The sequence below is a fragment of the Macaca thibetana genome, chromosome 5 (genome assembly GCF_024542745.1).
Source record: "Macaca thibetana thibetana isolate TM-01 chromosome 5, ASM2454274v1, whole genome shotgun sequence".
NCBI classification, from domain to species: domain Eukaryota; kingdom Metazoa; phylum Chordata; class Mammalia; order Primates; family Cercopithecidae; genus Macaca; species Macaca thibetana.
In genome coordinates, this window is record NC_065582.1 from 98,403,088 (window position 1) to 98,425,399 (window position 22,312).

At 34.7% G+C, this 22,312-nt stretch overlaps 1 protein-coding gene across 8 annotated transcripts in view; it reads right to left on the reverse strand.

Annotated features, from left to right (window-relative positions):
* Window positions 1–22,312, reverse strand: part of CCSER1 (coiled-coil serine rich protein 1) — a 1,438,304-nt gene that overhangs the window by 1,021,701 nt on the left and 394,291 nt on the right. The gene's annotated exons all lie outside the window — the stretch shown is intronic.

Consider the following 22,312-nt stretch of genomic DNA (forward strand, 5'->3'; position numbering starts at 1 on the left):
CCTGAAGCCATAAAACTACTAGAAGAAATATTAGAGGGAAAGTTCCATGCCATTAGTCTGAGCAACGGCTCTTTGGATATGACCTCAAAAGCACAGGCAATTAAAGCAAAAACAGACAAATGGAATTACATCAAACTACAAACCTTCTGCCCAGCAAAGGAAACAATAAAAAGAGCAAAGAGAAAGGATACAGAATGGAAGAAAATAGTTGTAAACTACATATCTGATAAATGGTTAATATCCAGAATATATGCAGAGCTCAAACAACTCAGTAATAAGAAGACAAATAACTCAATTTTAAACAGTAGACTGGGTGTGGTGGCTCACACCTGCAATTCTAGCACTTTAAGAGGACAAGGTGGAGGATCACTTGAGGGCAGGAGTTCAAGACCAGTCTGAACAACATAGTCAGACCCCCCCATCTCTATGAAATCACAATGAGCTGTGATTACACAACTGCACTCCAAGCCGGACAACAGAGCAAGATCTTGTCTTAAATAAATAAATAAATATAAATGATTAATAAAAAATAAATTAAAAAATAAAAACATGGGCAAAATAGCTGAGTAGACATTTCTCAAAACAGAACATACAAATGATCAACAAGTACGTGAGAAAATGCTCGACATCACTAATCATAAGGGAAAGGCAAATCAAAATCACAATGAGATATCCCTTACTCTTGTCACAATGACTGCTATCAAAACGACAATGGCTAAAAAGAGTTGGTAAAGATGTAGAGAAAAGGGAACCATAGCACACTGTTGGTAGGAATGTAACTTAGTACAGCCATTATAGAAAACAGTATGGAATCTCCTCAAAAAATTAAAAATGAAACTAGCACATGATCCAGCAATTCCTCTACTGGGTATAAGTCCAAAGAAAATGAAACCAATATGTTGAATAGATATTTACATCCCATGTTTACTGTAGCAGTAACCAAAATAGTCAGATATGGAATCAATCTAAGTGTCCATCAATAGATGGATGGATAAAGAAAATGTATTATATACACACAATAAAATAGTAATTACCCTGCAAAGAGAATGAAATCCTGTCATTTAGGACAGCATAGAGGAACCTGGAAGACACTAAGTTAAATGAAATGAGTCAGGCACAGAAACATAAATACCACATAATCTCACTGATAGAAAAAATTGCTCTCATAAAAGTAGAAAGGGAAATGGTGATTATCAAGGGCAGGAGTTGTTGGAAAGATGGGGGAGAAGACATTGGTCAAAAGACACAAAATTTGGGGCCGGGCGCAGTGGTGCACACCTGTAATCCCAGCACTTTGGGAGGCTGAAGTGGGCAAATCACAAGGTCAAGAGATCGAGACCATCCTGGCTAACATGGTGAAACCCTGTCTCTACCAAAAATACAAAAATTGCTGGGCGTGGTGGCGGGCGCCTATAATCCCAGCTACTAGGAAGGCCGAGGCAGGAAAATTACTTGAACCCGGGAGGTGGAGGTTTCAGTGAGTCGAGATCGAGCCACTGCACTCCAGCCTGGCTACAGAGCAAGACTCCGCCTCAAAATAATAAATAAACACATAAAAATTCAAAAAGTGAAATTGAAAATAAAATAATGAAATAAAATTACAAAATGCCAAGGGTTATGAACAATTTTTTATAAATGGTAAATTTTCAGAGAAATTTAGAAGGGCATGAAATTCAATATTAGTTTTATTTTTTATTTATTTATTTATTTATTTTTTGAGATGGAGTCCGCCTCTGTGGCCCAGGCTGCAGTGAAGTGGCACGATCTCGGCTCACTGCAAGCTCCGCCTCCCGGGTTCAGGCCATTCTCCTGACTCAGCCTCCTGAGTAGCTGGGACTACAGGCGCCCGCCATCACACCCCGCTAATTTTTCTATTTTTAGTAGAGACGGGGTTTCACCATGTTAGCCAGGATGATCTGGATCTCCTGACCTTGTGATCCGCCCGCCTCAGCCTCCCAAAGTGCTGGGATTACAGGCGTGAGCCACCGCGCCTGGCCAGTTTTATAATATTAAGCTAAAACAAGTATACTTTAAATATTATAAGAAATTATCTTTGCCTCGGATTTGGAGTAAATTTATCAATATCCTTTGAAACTTTAAAAAATACCTTTAGGTCTTGTTTTAAAAAAAAAAAAAAAAAATGGGAGGCTGGACATGATGGCTCAGACCTATAATCCTAGCACTTTGGGAGGCCAAGGCAGGAGGATTGCTTAAGTCCAAGAGTTTGAGTTAAACCTGGGAAACATGGTGAAACCCTATCTCTACTAAAAATACAAAAATTATCTGGGTGTGGTGGCGCACACCTGTAGTCCCAGCTACTTGGGAGGCTGAGGCAGGAGAATCATTTGATTCTGGGAAGTGAAGGCTGCAGTGAACTGATACTGCCCCACTGCACTCGAACCTGGGTGACATAATGAGACACTGTCTCGAAAATAAACAAATAAACAAATAAATAAATAATAAAATGTATCCGTGTCTTATTTCAATTTTACTCATTTTTTTTGCAAGTAAGTGAAGCATACAATGAATTTTTAATGGAATTAAGAACATTAAAACATGATTCATTATGTGTTTTCCCTTTGATTTTTAATCTGCTTAACACATGGAATATTCAGAATCAGATGTTTATTGAAAGGGGTGGATATTAAACTAACCTGATGAGTGACAAATATACAATGTGTCAGAGTCTACTAATGACTCATATGCTGAAGAACAGCTTTTGTAGAAACATTGGAGAGAATACAGTATGCTACATGTGAAACACAGTGTGACTTTAAATTTATCTTTTATTAATTAATTAATTTATTTATTTTCTTATTTTTTGAGATGGAGTTTCACTTTGTTGCCCAGGCTGGAGTGCAGTGGCACGATCTTGGCTTACTGCAACTTCCGCTTCCTGGGTTCAAGAGATTCTCCTGTCTCAGTCTCCTGAATAGCTGGGATTACAGGCACCCGCCACTATGCCCAGCTAATTTTTGGTATATTTAGTAGAGACAGGGTTTCACCATGTTGGCCAGGCTGGTCTTGAACTCCTGACCTCAGGTGATCCTCCCTGCCTCGGCCTCCCAAAGTGCTGGGATTACAGGTGTTAGCCACTGCACCCAGCCTAAATTTATCTTCACAGTCAAATCCCTTGCTATGTGTGGTGATTATTATTAGTTATATCATTTTCCAATTTTGGAATATAAAGTAAAAATAAAGTTATATAATGACTTGGATAAATAGGAAAATATTATATGTAGAGACAGACATATACTTACTACTGCCCTCCTACTATCTGTGATGACAGGAGGTTACTTACTGACCTTATTTTAATGGCTACGCTATTGCAAATAACAGGGAAGCCCAGAGGAAGTCTGGATATCCAGGGCAATCTTGTACAACTAGGATTTGGCCACAAATAAGCCACATAGGGGAAAAAAATCAATTGCTCTTTAACATTGTGCTATCTTAAAATGTAGATTCAAAAATAAATTACTGAGCATAAGTTATGATTGATATCTATTGGAACAGCATGCTTTAATCCCAATTTTATATGTTCAGCCAAGAGGGAGCTATTTGACTACATGAGATTTTACATATCTTTCAGCTAAATTAAAGACACAAACATTAAAGTTAACACTTGGGACATCATGAAGATTTATGGTGTTCTCCAGGGCACCTTGGATACATAAACCGATGAATGGATCCATAAATAAGCTATTTCATTCTTGGACAGAGTCTTGGTTAGAATCTCTTAAATTAATAATTTTGGAAGGCCACAGAGTTGTGTGGAATAGAAATATGTGGTGGTGTTGAGGCAAGAGGTAGAAAAGGATCAATAGAAAGTAAGAAGTGCTTTCTGTTTCTGGACAGATCTATGAAGGTGAGGCGTAACAGATTAACTGTATATTATCTTATGAATGTCCACGGTAGTGGCTTTCAGAACAGATCTTCTCCTATTTTTATATCAGTGTGATAAGGTAGTAAATTACAACAAATACCCTGTGAGAATATATTAGCAATAACTCAATTAATGTATTAGGATTAAATGATATTGAAAGCTGGCCAATTCCTGGTTACTTGTAAAGTCACCTGCCAGATGATTTGAGGGGAGCCTTGTTTTATTTTTCATAAAGCTTTTTAAACAACTAGAAATAATTTCAAACATCCAGAATTAAACCAGATTAGCAACATTTTCAGTCTTTATCTAAACAAGCTATTTTTAAAAAACTGCTCGATGAAAAGGATATCAGGTATTTTGAAAAAGTAGCTAGTAATTTAGAATATTATTATTAATGTTGTTCAAAGCAAAGGTGTTAAACAATTTAAAATTATATGAGAAAGGCACTTAATATAATAAGGAGTATGAATAATAGATGTGTAATTTTTAATTATTAATTTAATTAATAGATTAAAATCCTAACAAAGTGCATTAAGGGCTCCTGAACATGACACTGATGAAGACCAAGCACATTGTCTTTATAACGGGTAGTAAAACATGGATAAAAATCCCTGCAAAACAATATAAAAACATTAATACATTTTGCAGCCAGCCCATCAAGGTTTATCCTTTTCTGGACTGGGTATTTTGGAACCAACTGGTAAAATTACACAGTCCAGACTGAGTATTGACAGGACAATTCTGAGTCCTGTGTCTGACTGGCACTTTCAATAGAGTGGCTACAGTTCCAGAAATTTCTGATTTTTTGTTCTACATTTCCTCAACCTGATCTAGGATGTTTAGAGCTTTGGAGTTAGAGAATATTTGGATATTCTCTAACAGCACACCAAGGGATACCAAGGGATACCCCCTTGATCACTTGGTTTTCCAAAAGAGGATAGCCTATTATTTCCCCTCTGATTTCCTCTTCTCTCTCCCACAGAAAATATAAAATATAGCTACCCTCTGTTTGAGAATGGAGGTCAAGAAAATCACCAATTACATGATATGAAAATTCTTGTTATGTCGGGATAAGTTATTGCAGGCTATTACTGTAACTGTGAAAGAGAGTGCTGCTGGTAGAAAAGCTTCAGCTGTCAGTCCTTTTTGTCGTTGTTGTTTTCTTTTTTTTTTTTTTTTAATTGAGAAAGGTTCTTGCTCTTTCACCCAGGTTAGGGGACCTCCCTGAACTAAAGTAATTCTCCCATCTCAGCCTCCTAAGTAGCTAGGACTACAGGGATGCACCACTATGACTGGGTATTTTTTTTTGTATTTTATGTAGAAACTGGGTTTTGCCATATTGCCCAGGCTGGCCTCAAACTCCTGGGCTCAAGCAATCCTCCCACCTTGGCCTCCCAAAGTGCTGGGACTACAGGTGTGAGCCACTATGCCCTGCCTCTCAACCCTTTTCAGAATCAGCCGAAGGGACTTCCTCTCCTCAAGGCAGCCAGATTTCATCAAATCTCAATGCAAGTGTATAAAGGCCAAACCCACCACCTTACCTTGGGCTATTCTAGAGCTCCCCCATGGGGTCTGCTGAAGGCCTTTGTTGGATGTGCTTTGCAGCTCAACTTCTCCCTCTGCTTAATCCTGCCTTTTCTCTTCCACACTACAGATGGTGATCCCCAAATTACTCCTAATAAATTTCCTATGTGCCATTTACTATCTCAGGAATTAGAACCTATGAAAATATCGTTAAAGTAGGCAGTGATTAATAAAAGGGGGGCAGCTAAATTTGGACAACACTCAATTTAATTTCATGATTTTAACTCAAAATGTTCAGCTGCCTAGAGATAGAATATAGAAATCAGATAGTGGCATTTATACAGGCCTGTAGCTCACAAAACAGTGTGGATTAGAGTAAAAGGAATGCAGTGGACCCTGGCAGATCTGGACTGGGATCCTGCTTAATCACTTAGTACCTATGTGTCACCAAGTAGCCTATAAAATTGCTTACAGCAGACCTTGTCTTCATTTGTTTTTGTTTCACCTACCATGTAGTTAGAAAGATAATTCAATTGGCCATCTCAACTCTACGGCTATTTCACATCATAATTCACAGATACAGATTCTCTTGAAAACCTGAAACCTGTTCATGCTTAGCTCACTTAAAAACAATCATTGAATGTAAAAGTCAGGTGTCCTCCTTCCCTAAAGAATACACTCATTCCCACATTTCTTGTCTTACAGTCTTACAGCTATTTTCATCACTTATTTTATCTAGCCAATTCTTCTTCAATTTAAGTTATACAGGGGTAGTGCTACCTACCTTTCAGACAAAGATACTGATTATGTTTGAAACACCCATCACAGTTCCAGGTATGAAGTAGGTATTCAGTTACCAGAAGCTCTTACAATATTTATGATGATAGTGCTGCTGTCATTAGCTAGAGGGAAAGATGACAGAAGCCTATTGACTTATCTGTAGTCTAGAATACGAAAACAAGTATCACTGAAAGGACCAATGAACCAGTACAGGTCAGGTAGCAAGCAGATGAAACCAAAAGTGAGGTGACTTACTGGAATTTATGAAGAATTAAAGAGTGAAGCTCTTATTTAAAAGAGAAAACATTTTTACAATGATTTTGAAAGAGAAAATATTTTTACAATTATTTCTATAAGTAATATGTTAATTTTATTTAGTTTATAATGTGTCCACTGAAATTCAACTTTCAAGAATAATTATTGTTTTTATAAAGAATATTTTCAAATGTCTGTTTTCTTTTTAATTGCAACTCAGCTATGCTAGAGAAAGAAACACACTGCTACCATCTAGCAGTAACTACTCTGAATTGCTGGCAAATTTTTTCCTGAAATAATCAGTAGTCTCAGATGCTTTTCATTAATTCAAGCACATATCAGTGACAGAAATAAAACAGAAGTTACAAACTTTCTTAGATGCATATTTTATTTGTTACTTAACAGCAACTTTATTTGTTAACCTAGCAGCATATAAACCCTATATTACCATTGTAATATGGAAGAGGATCACAATTGGAATTATTCTTGAAAAGAAATATTTACCAAACTAAAAGTATTTCAACATTCACTTTTTAAAAACTAAGTATATCTGAATCAAAATACAACTTGTTTACACTATAAACACATATTAAGGCTATGGTACTAAATACATTTAAAATGTCCACACATAATATGAGAAACATTGCCAAGTGGCCAAGTGATATCATGTTAACACCTTGCCACAGTCGTGTAAGTCATTACTGAGAAACACCTTCAGAATTTTCTAGACTGTCCTTCCAAGAAGGGAAATAATGATAAACATTTTGTATTAAATGAAATTATATTGTTCAAATTGAGGTACAATGTATTAAGAAAATGTCTACAAAGTCAATAGTGCTATCTTTTGCAAAGTAGTTGCTTCTGATGATATATACACCTACAGTATTTGCTAAAATAGACATTTATTTAAAAAGCTTGAAAGCATCCTTTTGCTAGTTAGTACTAGTAAAGACAAAAGTGTACCTACCAGTATAATGCTCCTTAAGAGTTAACAAAAATAAAGATGAATGAGGCTAATTTATTCCTCTAGTAATACAATTATTAGTAGGAACATAATCATCTGTTAATATGACTTATTTGGAATCTTCAAATTTCCTAACTCTCCATTCTCTAAAGACTGTTGATATTTAAAAAAATCTTTGCTCTATGGATCAATAATTCTGGTTCCAAGATAATAATTAATAAGCAATTATGGGCAAATAATGATATTCCAAATTGAATACAGGTTTTATCCGCTGAGTAATTTTAGTTTAATTTTTGAAAATTATAGATGGTAACTCCAGAATAATCTCATAAAACTTTTAGTATATCTCTATGAAACACCAGAAGTTATAAGTCTATATTATTTCAAGGGGGTGGGAAAGGATGCAATTAATATAGTGAGAGAAGAAAGAAAAATAAACAGAGCATATATTGCATACTTTTCAATTAGTATATATAAATAAATTATATATCTAAAAAACAAGTTGTTATTGAATGTTGATACCTGTATCTATTTTTATTTATGTTTGCTAATAAAGAAGGGGGTCTCTTCTGATTAATTCACTGAAATTCTTAAATGTATATACATTTATATATCCATATATACATACACATATAGATATACAGTTGTTACTTGAACAGCGTGAGTTTGAATTGAGCAAGTTCACTTATATGCAGATTTTCTTCTGTCTCTGCTACCCCTGAGACAGCAAGACCAAACCCTCCTCTTCTTCCTCCTCCTCAGCCTATTCAATCTGACAACCACAAGAAAACCTTTATGATGATCCACTTCCACGTAATGAATAATAAATATATTTCTCTTCTGTATAATTTTCTTAATATTTTTTCTCTAGCTTAGTTTATTGTGAAAATACAGTCTATAATATATGTATCATACAAAATATGTGTTAATCAATTGTTTATGTTATCAGTAGGCCTTCCGATCAACAGTAGGCTATGAGTAGTAAAGTTTCTGTGGAACCAAAAGTTATCTGTGGATTTCTGACTGCACAAGGGTTCGGCCACTGCACATTGTCCAAGGGTCAACAGTTGGACTTTTTCGACTGGATAAGCCTAGGTATTTTAGTGTGTATATACTAAGACTTGATATCCACAATTCATATTTGCATTGGTCTTATTCTCCTTGTACAGTAAATACTTTATTTTTCACATAAGCCTAGAAAGTTTGAGTGAAATTATAAATAATCATCTGTTTTCTATATTTCTTTAAAATTAAAATTTTCTTTCTATCAGTTTAATTAGTTTTTTAAACTGTTTTTCCAGTATGAGTTTTTGGCTACATTCAGATGAGTAATTCAATGGTGATCCATGGGCCTAATGGATAAGCCTAATTTTCCAGATGAGTAGCTCAAAGTATAGCAAATCACTTTTTTTTCTCCCTAAGAAAGGCTTAACATTCTGACATAGTAAATGGAGATTTTTGTTGTTTATACCTTATTTATATTTAACTGCATTTATACATTTAATAACAACTTGAACTGTCTACATTATGAATGCCAATTGGTAAAATATTAGGAAATAAATTTGAATATTTAAATTTCAGTGTAATGCAAAATAACTCCCTGTGCCAAGTAAAATGCTGTGTTACTGTGGTCTTTATTATAAAATTTAAGATGTATGATGTTCATGACCTTGAATATAAATCATTTCCTTCTTAATCACGTGTATGATATGCATTGAATGTAATGTCTTTCTTATGCTAGTGATTATTATCAAATGAAGTGTATATAGGACTCCAATTTGTGAGTTCAAAGACTAGTTTTCTTTAAACAATAGTTACTATTTAGTATTTAACAATAATAAAGACACATCATTTACACATATTTATTCTAAGTGTGTATCTTATCTTTTCTCTCATATTCAAATCTTTCTGACATTTGCAAAGGTGTAAAATTAAAACTGAAGAGTTATTTGAGAAGAGCACAATCTCATATCAAGCAAGTTCTCATGGGAATTTAATCACAAATAGCAAAAACTGCTGGTCAAAGTAATGAACTTTAAGTTCTCATTTGCAAATGAAGAAAGCAGATCTTTTATTATATTTAGATGTTCTCCAAATATTAAATACCAACAAAAGCAACCGAATATTTTTTAATAGAAGTAAAAGAGAAGTAAGTTACTGTTTGCCAAAACATGTATCTCTGGATAATTTTATTCTACTAGTGGGTTTTCTAACTTGAAAACCCTCACGAAAAATTTTTTGCCAGGCTTGTTCGTGGGTTCTATATCTGTACTTTATCAAGAAATGTTCCTATATAAATGCAACTATATAATTTTCTTTTCAAAGCTTTATATATTATTTCCCTTTTTTGAAAATGAAGACCCCAAAAGAAAAAAAAATGAATTTTATGGTTAACATATTTTTGAGCAAAAAATGCATTACAGCAAACTTTCCACTGACAACATGGTAATTAGTTAAGTTGGCAGCTCACATCTGGCATAATAAAGAAGGGAATATAAAAGTCCTTGATGTAACCGAAGTGTTTATCAGTTTTTAGATCCTTCCTGTTACTGCCAGATTCAAGAAAATATTTCATTAAGAGTTGGCTCTCTTCTCATCTTCAGTAACTTGAAGGTGCTGCCCTCCTTACTCTCCTGGGTGCTAAAAAGATCAGTAGCATAAACAGCATTACATTTTACTTCTCAGATATCTCCCTTAATAACAAGGTATGATGAGAAGTCAAACCTGTTAGCTACTGGGCTAAGAAAAGTAAGATTGCATTCACTTACAGAAAGATAAGTTCCCCTACACACTGGCATGCATTTAAAGACTTCCTTAAAATTTGGATATTCTCCATTATACTTTAGATTGGGGATTGCATTTAGCTGGCTGGTATGTAGCAATATAATAGCAATATAATCTCACATATGAGCTGTCCTTCATGCACAAAACCTGAGGAACAATGTAGGCATCCAGATGTATCCACATATAATTAGTACTCCCCAATTGTTATGATAGTATTTTTAATTTCATGAAATATTTTCAGTATATAAAGGTAAATTGAATCACACATTATCACATATTTTGGGTGTAACATCATTTATTTGAACATTTCTTTTTTTATTTTATTTTATTTTTTTTATTTTGAGAAAGGGCTTTGCCCTTTTGCCCAGGTTGGACCGGAGTGCAGTGGTAAAATCGGTAAAATCACAGCTCCCTGAGGCTTCAACCCCCTAGGCTCAAGACATATTCCCACCTCAGCTGTCCAAGTAGCTCGGACCACATGCACACTCCACCATGTTTGGCAAATTTATTGTATTTTTTTTTTTTTTTTTTTTTTTTTTTTTTAGAGACAGGGTCTTTCTATATTGCCCAGGCTGGTCTCAAACTCCCGGTTCAAGAATCCTCCCACTTCTGCCTACTAAAGTGCTGGGATTATAGGTGTGAGCCACAGCACCCAGTTCCTTTATTATTTATACGGTGTTCTCTCCAATTTTCTGCTTTCTCCCCTAATTCTGTGTTGAACATTGTGATATGTAGAAAGAAATACAAATTTAATAATAATACCTAGTACGTTTAGAGTTCTTTGGTTTTAGAATGCTTTAAATTATGTTATTCTATTTGATAAGTTGGTGAGTAAACAGTATCTCCTTGAGACAGTCTTTTTTCGTTGCTTTTTGAAATCATTTTACACATGAGAAAATGCATTTCAGAGGGTTTAAATAAATTAACAAGTAGTTGGATTCCTGTCTGCAAATCCAACTCTTTGCGCTGTACAATAACTTTCTCTTTAATAGAATATTCAATTAATAAATGTGCAGAGTAAGCATCAAGTAAAGATATTGAAATAACAAAGTGAAATAAGATTATTTTTAACCAATTAAAACAAATGAGTTAACTATTTCCCACATTTGTAGTTAACCTGGTAAAGTTAGTAATTATTGAGCACTTGCAGGCAGTGGATGACTAGCAAGACACCGGCATGATCACCTTGAGATACCTGGTTAATAATTCTAATGCATTAAAGCCATTATATGTATCTAATTATTAAAAGCAAGAACCAGAAAATGTATATAATAGGAAATAATTCCTATAATAGGAAATAATTAAATAATTTATCAACTTTTTTGCTTTTACTTCTTTCTTAAAGTTACTATGAGTTTCATAGGAACCTTTGAAGTTTACAAATTATTTTATGATGAGGAGCACAATTCAATTAACATTTTATTAAAAATCATTAGCACACCACCAATATTTTATTAAAGTTACATTTGAGAAAAAGCATTGGTCGGGTGTGGTGACTCACGCCTGTAATCCCAGCACTTTGTGGGGCTAAGGCAGGTGGACCACGAGGTTAGGAGATCGAGACCATCCTGGCCAACAGGGTGAAACCCTGTCTCTACTAAAAATATGAAAAAAATTAGCTGGGCATGGTGGTGTGTGCCTGTAGTCCCAGCTATTCAGAGGCTGAGGTAGGAGAATCTCTTGGACTCAGGAGGCGGAGGTTGCAGTGAGCCAAGATCGCACCACTGCACTCCAGCCTGATGACAGAGCAAGACTCCATCTCAAAAAAAAAAAAAAATTGTTAATTTAGTGACCATTTATGAATTTTTAAGAGCTAACTCTCTGGTTCAGAGAATACTCTTTAAGTTAAATACAAACTTGAGAGCGTACGTCATTATCTCAATATTAAGAATAAAGAAGTAACCTTACAATACACCTTGATATTACCAATAAATCAGAGCTGTTATGAGCTGAAATTGTGCCTCTGCACTCCAGCCTGGGTAAAAAAATAAATAAATAAAAGATAAGAAGGCTAAGTGTGTAGCACAGTATAAAGCATAGTTCTTGTTGAAAATTTGTTCTAAAAATGTTATTCAAATTTATACCATATTTCTACAATCTAATATTCTTGTATTTTAATCTTTACAAATGTTTGTGTTGGAATATGGGTCTAGTATATACCACATTAGTTTAACCATAAAAAAGAAAATCATCAATTAATTCATTCAATAGTCATCAACTAACATGTACCTCCACTATGCTTAAATGCTGAGGATACAATGGTGCTATGATTTCAATGTGCTCCCTACAAAATTCAGGTGTTGAAACTTAATGGCCAATGTGATAGTATTAAATATTAAGTGGTGGGGCCTTTAAGGAGCAATTAAGTCATGAGCTCTCCTCCCTTGTGAATGGGGCTAAGGTCTTTATAAAAGAGCTTTCATGCTGAGTTCAGCTCTTTTTCCCTTCTGCCTTTCTCCATGTGAGGGCACAGATTTCCTTCTCTCCAGAGGATGCAACATCAAGATGCCACTTTGAAAACAGAGAATAGCCCTCACCAGACAACCAAACCTGCCATCACTTTGGTCCTGCACTTCCAGCCTCTGGAGCTATGAGAAAATCAATGTCTGTTCTTTATAAGTTACTCAGTCCTCAGGTATTTTGTCATAGAAGCACGAACAGACTAAGACAAAGGGAAAATAAGATAGACAAAGACTGTCGTTACAAGGCTTAGGGTCTAGTGAGGATGAGAGATAAGAATACACATAATTTTATATGTGGTTTTATATATATATATATGGCATTTTTTAAAATGAAGTGTTTTGTATACTTTCATGGGAAATGACAATAGAAGCACAAAATTATTTGGATATAGAGTTGAGTTTCACCCAATGTATTTGGGAGCTATTCATAAGCCTCTCCAGAGAAAGTGAAACCTAAAGGACACACAGGGGACCAATTGAGACATGAAAAATGCTTAGGTGCCAAGCAAAAGATGGGAAGGAAAAGGCTGGGCATAGAAGAAAATACTGTGGCTGACAGAAAAGGGAGCTCTGAGGTCTGCAAACAAGAACCAGAGTCATTTTCAGGGAACAAACTAAAATTTAGTAAAGCTGAAGGGCAAAATATGAAATACGAGGGAGAAAAACTATGCATGAATAAAAAGCAGGCACCAGATCTTACTGGCTTTTATAAAACATGTTAAGAGATTTGGACTTTACACTAAGAGCCAAGGGGAGTGAAACGGACAACTATCATGCATTCTATCACATGTCTTTATCAGAAATGCCATTCCCAGAAATAGAAAACCATGGCAAGCTGTTATAAACTAAGCTTTTAAACTATATAAATTTATGACATAAAATTTCACTTAATTAGTAACCAAAGTAATGTAAAATATGCTGAAACACCACAACCACTTCCTAGAAGAAAAATAGTGCTAGGTAGAATAGAGGGGAGATGGTCACACTTACGATGATGATCATGAAAACAATATTAATGTGTTAATAAAATAAACTCAAGAATAAAAGCATTCAGAATGATGGTTGCATGAATTTCATATTCAGATAATATTTGCAACTAGAATGATATTAAAAATCATTTATAAAGGGCTCTCAACTACTACAGTGGCCACTACCACATAATCTACTTTTCCCCCAACTTACTGCTAATTAATTCCACCTACCCCCAGCATTATTAAAGTACACTTGACAAATTAAAGTTGTATATATTTGCTGTTTAAAAACTTACTTCATTCAAGTGGTTTGGATGTTAGCTTTCTCTCTTCCTTCTTTTTCAGTTATGATATATTATACCTATACTTGTAAGGTTACATTGAAGAACAATTACACTTTTAGGTCAATTGACATTCTTCATCCTTTTTGATTTCCATTTATTTCACAAAAACTTGTTTTCCTGAATAATATAGTTCTTTATATTAATTTGTGATAGTTTAAATGAATTAGAAAATAAAATTTTGAAAGAAATGCAAATAAATGAAAAGTTCTTCTGCCAAAAAGTTGTCTTGAAATATTTGGTTAAATGAGACAATACTATAAAATCTCAAACAAAATAGGAACTAATAGGATTACTAAGTAAATGAAGAAAATAAATTTTATGAAAGTCAAGTACCTAAGTTATCTATTTTCGTCTTAGAAAATTCCCATCTTCAATAAATGTAAATAGCAATAAATAACATGCTTCAAGGGTAAACATTACTTTGAGTATGCTGTAAACATACACTCACCCCCACCCTTGAAAAAAGAGTTTAGCACACCCTGTGATACAGGAAGACATATCAAGAGTCTCTTCATAAATACTCCTTGCTCTCCTCAACTCTCCACTGGCTACTCTTCCCCTGGTACACCTTCCCTGTTTTCCAAATTCTAAGATAAGAGGAAGATTAATTTAAATACTTACAAAGGATCTAATGCAGGGTTTTGATAATAATAAAAGAATTTTTATTTTTGTTCTTGTCACCACAATACTCTTAGTTGTCCAGCTTTAAAATTCTGGGCATTGTTTGTTTACTCTTCCCTTTCCCCCATGTCCAGTAGTTACCAAGACTTATTGAATATAATTGCTTAAATCTTTCTTACATTATTTTCCTTTTATTATGTATTTAAATTAAGGCATTTTTACATCTTATCTAGTCACTGTGGTCTCCTAAAGAACAGTTTCCTCCACTTCAACTCATCACAAACTTATCTGGAACATCTTCATGACATACTGCCGTGGAACCCCAACCCTTACTGGCATTTCCTCATCTACACAGTAAGGCTTATATTCCTTGTTTATCTATTTAGCATTCAAAAGATTATCTTACCAAGCTCCAAATTTACCTTTTAAATAATATTGGCTATTCACTTATCCTATGTGATATCCAAATTTGTTATATATACACACATGGTACACAGTTCTCTGTGCATACCTTAAACCTTCCTTTCATCTGCCATTGCTTCTCTCCTTGCCCTGAGTTTCACAGCCTGACTCATATGTAAACAATGCCATGAATGATCTCCTGAAGTACTCCATTTTCATGACTACCCTAAGCTTAAAGCAATCCCCTTCTGAGAAAAACTTTTAGCTTGACTTCTCTTATGGCACTTCTTCCTTTCTTCATTTTCTTGTGAGTGTTTCTAGATGTGACAATTTTCCTGATAGATAAAGTTTGTTGAAAGAGGAGTTTCACTGTAAATCCTTCTGTACTATAGACATTTAGCAAACATTAAGTGAATGAAATGTTCTCATATTATGATATAGGTTATTAATGGGTAGACATCATGTTTTGCTAAATCACTGGCCAACTAACATTTGTTAAATGAAGCATTACAGAAAGAATGCAGTGAAGGAAACAGCAGTGGATAATTAGTGAAAAATGCTCACACTATTGTGGTTGGGCATCACATATTATATACTGCACAATAAACGCTGATAGGTACAATTACAGGGGAGTCATGCTTTGTAAAATGTGTTCCAAAGACTGTTGTTATTCGATCCAGCATGGATGTTTATTTGGCTAGCAAATTCTTGGTTTCCAGAACAGACCAATTCAATCTTGATTCAGAGAGTCTAAGAAAAAGGCTCAGAAAACTGCATATTAAAATCCCTTGCCCTCACTCCTCTAAATGATTATTTTGAAGTTTGATATTCTGAAGTTTGAAAATAGTACAGAATAATCACTTATTGATAAAGAATATGCTAGTATGTGTATGTATGTGTGTGTATGTGTGTGTGTTTGTATACATATATGTGTGTGTATGTGTGTGTGTGTATATATATATATACACACCTTTAAACGATATATCCTACCACTCACTAGGAGATAAGTCACACTAGGCTGAAGCCCTATAATCCAAGGACCCAGAGTCTTAAGAGTTTCTAGGCACCTTCACGATGTTTGGTGTATCTGTTCTCTAGCCACCCTTGGAGTCATGAGTCCCAGAGGCTCTACCCAGGTGCCAAGTTCCCCTTTCCTTGTGTCCTTTGAAATTATCAGTGAAGATAACATTATTTGTGCCAGCTGGGAGATGTGTGTGTATGCTCATGTGCAACAGACAGGTAGGCCCTAAAGACTGAATGTGGGGCTGAAGGATGAGTGGTGCACAGACAAGGGACACTTTAAAGGGCTGATTGGGATGGACTGTTGAAGCCTGAACCTGGAGTGGAGCAAGTGACTGTTAATAAATTAACCCGCCTTAGTTTTTCTTTAGCTGCGTAAGAGGCACACACACTACCAGAGTTTTTTTGTTTGTTTGTTTGTTTGTTTTCTAACAAATCCAGACTTAGCCTTCTTAAAAGTCATTATAATTTTTTTTCTGGTCTATAATGCAAATAGCATCCCAGAATGATTGCCCTTGTCCATTCCTCACTTTCAGAGATGTGAGAACACACACTCAACGCCAACTTGAGGCTTAGCCTTGTTCTTTACCTCACTTGAGTAAAATTTTAGCTAAAAAATCAATTATATGTTTTCTGAAAGATGGCCTTATTTATTTGGAGATTTGTTTAGAAAATAATAACTTAGCAAACATATCTTTCTACTCACATACCAGTTAGGCATATTTTGCCACTGTTATATAAATCAAATGGCATACAGTAGATTTTTCACAAGTCATTTTCCTCTGAATTGAAGTCAATTTGTAAAGGTGCAAAAAATTTAGAGCCAAATTATCTTATGTCTAGCAAGTCATCCTTAATTTGCAATCATTCTCTAAATGAAGATCAGTGAAAATACATCTGATAATATTTAGCAGAGGTGTATTTTAGAGAAAGAACTAGGATATTTTCCTTAGAATGTTATTTCCTGAATCCTTTCTCAAATTCAGAATTCCAACTTTTAAAGTTTTTGAAAGGATAAGACACAGAGTATGTTTTCATTTTTTTTCTCCTTTCTCATGAATGATATGTGTTTGAGTTTACCTAGTCGATAAGACAGTTCAGGTAGAAAAAAAAATTAGACTACAAGACTAAAAATAAAATGTCAGTATAAAAATGAAAGTGAAAATGTATCAATATGTTTCTCTCTGACGCTGGAATATTAATAGAAATAATGTTTTCCTGGATACAAATTGTGAAGAAATAGACACTTTATTTAAAAATGGGGAATCAGGCATTTCTAATAGAAACAGTTTCAAAAGAGTACATCAACCATTAAAACAATTTTATAAAATACACAACTATCCTTCACCTTTTAAAGTAAAATTGTGTCACATTGTAGACTTCTAATGGCATTACTAGGCATCAACAAACTATCAAGTCATAAATACCACGAAATTAATTTATCTAAAACTTATATGAATTTATCTGCTAATGTACGTTTTATCTGTCTGATCTTTCCAGTATGAAATGTAGATCTTAAAATGTTTTAATAATTATTGCAGCAAACCTGTTAAAGCTCTTGCTCAATCAAAACATGACAGCCTTAAGTATGCAATATCCACATAGAGAAAACACTGGACTTATTCATTAGACTTTGGAAAGCCTTTAAATCTAGTGTTCTGCTTCTGAGAGAGAGTAAAAAGCAACTTTGATAATGAATAAAAAATAAGGTAAACCTGAAAAAGAATGACTATATGCTGATGTATTGTAGTATATTTATATATACATGTTTTGTGTCTTCTTAGGAATTTCAAGTTCCTTAAGTAGATGATTCTCATACTTAGAGGATGTTAAGCTCTCGAAGAAAGGACACAATGCTCAAAACTACTGTTTGCAGTAAAAAGAAAATCAGTATCTTTTATAGGAAATTTTTTTAATTAAAAGTCACTCATTTTCTAAGTTAAAATGTGACTTAAATTTTGTAGTAAATAAGGAATTGAAATGATTTTCTCCTAAATTGCCTCACTTTGACTTTAGTTATTCTATACATACACCATTAGCATACTAAGGCATATTTAAACACACTAAGTCATATCTAGGAAACAAAACAATCCAGCCATTATTCAGGGCAGGACATTTCTCTGATCCCTGGAATATGCAGAAGCTAAACCTAAGAAATATCAAATGCACACAATGAAATATAGCACTGTTGACTCCACTACTTCCTCTCTGCTCTAGTTACCACATTTTATCTAAGAATTATGAAGTCATTGTCTTACATTGAATTTGGCAGCACTTTGCAGTCACAAAGCAAAGCCATAGCCTGAGGACTTACTCTTCCCAGGTAGGTTTAGTCATAGTAGTATCCACAGAGAAAAGGAAAAACTTAGAAGAAAAGTATTAGGTAAGCTGGAGAGGAAATAACCTCTTTCTATGAGCTTCACTTTCTTAGGTCTAGACCTTAAGCTGTCAAACTATTCCAGCCAATGCTCCTGGGTGTGAAGGCTAAGAAACGACTCTTTCACGTCAAAGGCAGCCCTTGAAACTCAGATTTGATGCCATAGGAGGCAAACCATATCTCATAAGAAAACGTGTTGGTTGCATGCTGTACTCTATATTTATTTAACCTATTGTTGTTCCTCTGTCTAAATTCTGCTGCAGGATTTTGTTACAGCCTTTTATGCATAATATGTATTTTGAATTTCCCTAGAGGAAAATATTATTTACAACACTTTCCAAATGTATTTGACAGTGAAATTCTTTTTTTAAAGGATGTTATGTTTTAGGGAAAATAGTTTGAAAAAGCTGCCCTAGCTTTTACAAAAATCTTTTTAAATGTTCCAATCTTTATTATGAGATAGCAAGGAAAGATATGAATATGCTTGAGTTGAAAAGATAAACAGCAGCATCGCTTTTCCTTTTAGATCCATGAAAGTATCTAAAGGAAAAGTGAATTTGGGAGCGGTAGGGTGAGGAATAGTCATGGCTAAAAATATAAGTGTATTAATAAGAATGAGGAGTAGTGATTGAAGGCAGGAGGATTAGAAGGCAAACAGAGTACCTGTCCTCTCCTTTCCAACTATTAGGGTTTTGAGGCAGAGAGGAGACTGTCACTCTCAGCAATGGAATATCATCTTAAGAAACACATGAAATTATATATTTAAATTATAAATCATGGTTAGGTTTTGTTAACCTTATAGTCATTGAAGAAAATCACCTTGTTTTTAGGAGGGAAAAATTGAAATAAATTTCAATGGTGCCATCTCATGAAATTGCTTTTTGCTTCCAGGTAATCTGTGTTTTCTATTCCCATCAAAAACCTTCTACATTTGGTCAAGTCACACATATGTATGCATGAAGGAAGTAAAAAAACCTTCCCAATGTCAAAAGACTTCCTCTGTTACCAACATAAAAGCTACTAAAAGTAGGGTGATCACTTTCTCTAGGTTTAATAAATACAGCTTGAAAAGAAGTGCTCTTTAGTCCACCTGAAGAGCCAGAAATTTGAAAGAGGGAATCTCAGAAGATGAGTTTCATCAAATGCAAAGCACTAGCTAGTTGTTGGCAGCCTTTTCTCCATGAATCTACACATCTAGACATTAACAGCCAATTTGCTCCAGGACTATTTTTTTTTTCAGAAATATTTGTATAAGCAGATAGCTCTGGAAAGATAAAGATGATAAAGATAAAGACATCTTGTTCCCTTCCCCAGAGAGCTTTGTTTACATTCTAAGACCTGTAATAAATAATTTAACAGTGCCCAAATTCATGTCTTGTCTTTTTCCATAGCATTTGCTAGGTCTCTAAGCCTTTGGAATTTCATAAAAGGCCCTTATAAGAGTGTCTTTGTTTGCCTGAGGGACTTGGATCATACCAGATACTCTAGCAATAGGAATTAGGGTAGAAAATGTCACAGCAGATGTCGTTTGGGGTGAAGTTCTTGAGTCACAGTTTCAGCTCACCCACTGGAGGGGCTGTAGACTAAGACTAGCCATATGGGCAGTAGACCATGCTTACATAACAGAGCCTCCATAGAAACTCTGGACACCAAAGCTTTGATGAGCTTCTGGGGTTTGTCAATACTCCATCCATATTATCATTCACGGTTGCAGAGAAAATCAGTGTTGCCCGTAACTCCACTGGGAGAGGAGAATGAGAAGTTTCACACTAGGAACTTTCCTAGACTCTGCCACATGCATCTCTTCCTTTGGTTGATTTTAATCTAATCTGTATTCTTTTGACATAATAAACAATAACCATGCATATAACAGCTTTCAGTGAGTTCTATTAGTCCAGGCAGTGAATTACAAATACTTAAGGTGGTTTGGGGGACACCTGGACTTACAACAGAGGTCAAATGTGAGGATGATCTTCTGAACTGTTTCCCAATTTTGCACAGGGTAATAAAGATAATGTTTTTCTCCAGGACAACGGATGCCAACAGTTTCTATAAAAAACAGACTTCTAATCTCACAGTTCTTCTGTAGTATATCCCTCCTCACATGTGCAGGCATCACCTGGCCCTCATCCCCTGGAAATTGGCTCAGGGTACAACATTGCAACGTTACTTTGACTGCTGCTTTTACTGTAAGAAACCTGTCTCTGACACAGTTGCCTCATGTCTTTCTGTCAATATCTGTAAAACTGTGACAGGCTCACTCGTTAGCTGAGATTCAGGGTAAAATCTCAGACCCTTTCATCACAATTTCAGACCTGAGGGTTTAATAATATTCCTAACTATATCTGACCAATTATTCAACACTTCTTCAAAAAGATTTATTAATTAGGAAAGTCACTCTAAGAGTGAGCTAATAGCTAGTTTGAAAATGACTTCAAGTTACACAAGATACTATCTTTAAATTACAGTGAACAGGCTTACAGGTGCAGTGAAAGAAGCATAATATCAGACATTCTTGTGAGACACAGAAACATTTCACTGTATGCCTGAGAAGCAAACTCATTTTGTGATATGAAGGTCCTCAGCTCTACTGCAATGGACTCTGTCATGGGGTGCCTGGTAATGAAAGATGACAGCATCTATTTACTGTGTGACATCCTGTGCACTCTCTTCAGACTTAATTAAAAAACAAACAAAAAAAATCACCCACAAGGTTTTGAAATGCTTATTTTCATTGGTTGCTAAATTTCCAATCTAATTCCCATCTAGAAACATTTATGACTACAAGCTAGCACAGTATGACTGCTCTACAAATGCAGGATTTAAGGCCCATCTGCATATTTACAATGTCTTCTTATGTGGGAAAGGTTCATTCTTAAATTGCACCTGGCAGTGAAAAGTGAAAATGTAGATACACGTGGCTAAGATTTTTATAGTAACTCAGTGTGCTTTTAGGTTGATATATATTCTTTCAGCTCCATGTAAGGTCTCTCCATATATGGCTACTATAATTTCTATTCCACAATCACTAAAGGAAATGTGAACAAATGACACAACAATATGAAACATGGGCAATTGCATGTATACTTCTAGTTCAGAATCTATTCAGTTTCTAACACTTTAGTTTAACAGATATGTATTACCAGCAAATGTCAGCCAGGTAAATATAAGGGCCCTAAATGCCAATGTTTCTATGAATAAAAATTTAAAAAGTAAGGATTTTGAATTAAATGTGAATATGTATAATACATGAGCATAATTTTTTTAAAAGTAAACAATTGTAGTAAATTAATTTTCCTCATTCTCCAGACCAACCACAATTCCAAAATGAAGGGGAAAAAGAGCTAGGATCAGAGGTTTGTTTATGTATGCTAGAAAAACATACTATCCCAACTATGACATAGGCTTACCTGTCTCATAATATTGTTTTAATAAAAACTTCATTAGGATTTCTGAGATAATAAAAATTGACTTTTAAAAATTATCAACATTTATACTTTAATTCTGCAATAAATATTGTAAAGGTCTTTATAGCTATTCAAAATAATCCTTAAGCCTACTAAAAGATAAAAACTTTCCCCCTTTTTTATCTAGCATACACACTTGAAATTCAGCTCTGATTTGATTTATAGTTTGTTAGCACAGTTTGTCATAACTGAGAACCCTAAGTGACTGAACCTTATTTGCATCAAAACAACTTGATTGCGGTGCATGAAGCTTAGTTGGATCACTTTCCTGTTATTGATGCAATTGTTATGCCATAGCAACAACAGAAAAAGAATAACATCTCTGAGCCTGACTAGAATAAGTGTACTTCTCACTTTCCTCCTGCTGAGTGAAAACTCCATTTTCATCGAATCTACAGAATATTATCTGCAAACCTAATGGGATCCGACGGTCCATCTTAAATAGTGTCATTAGGTAA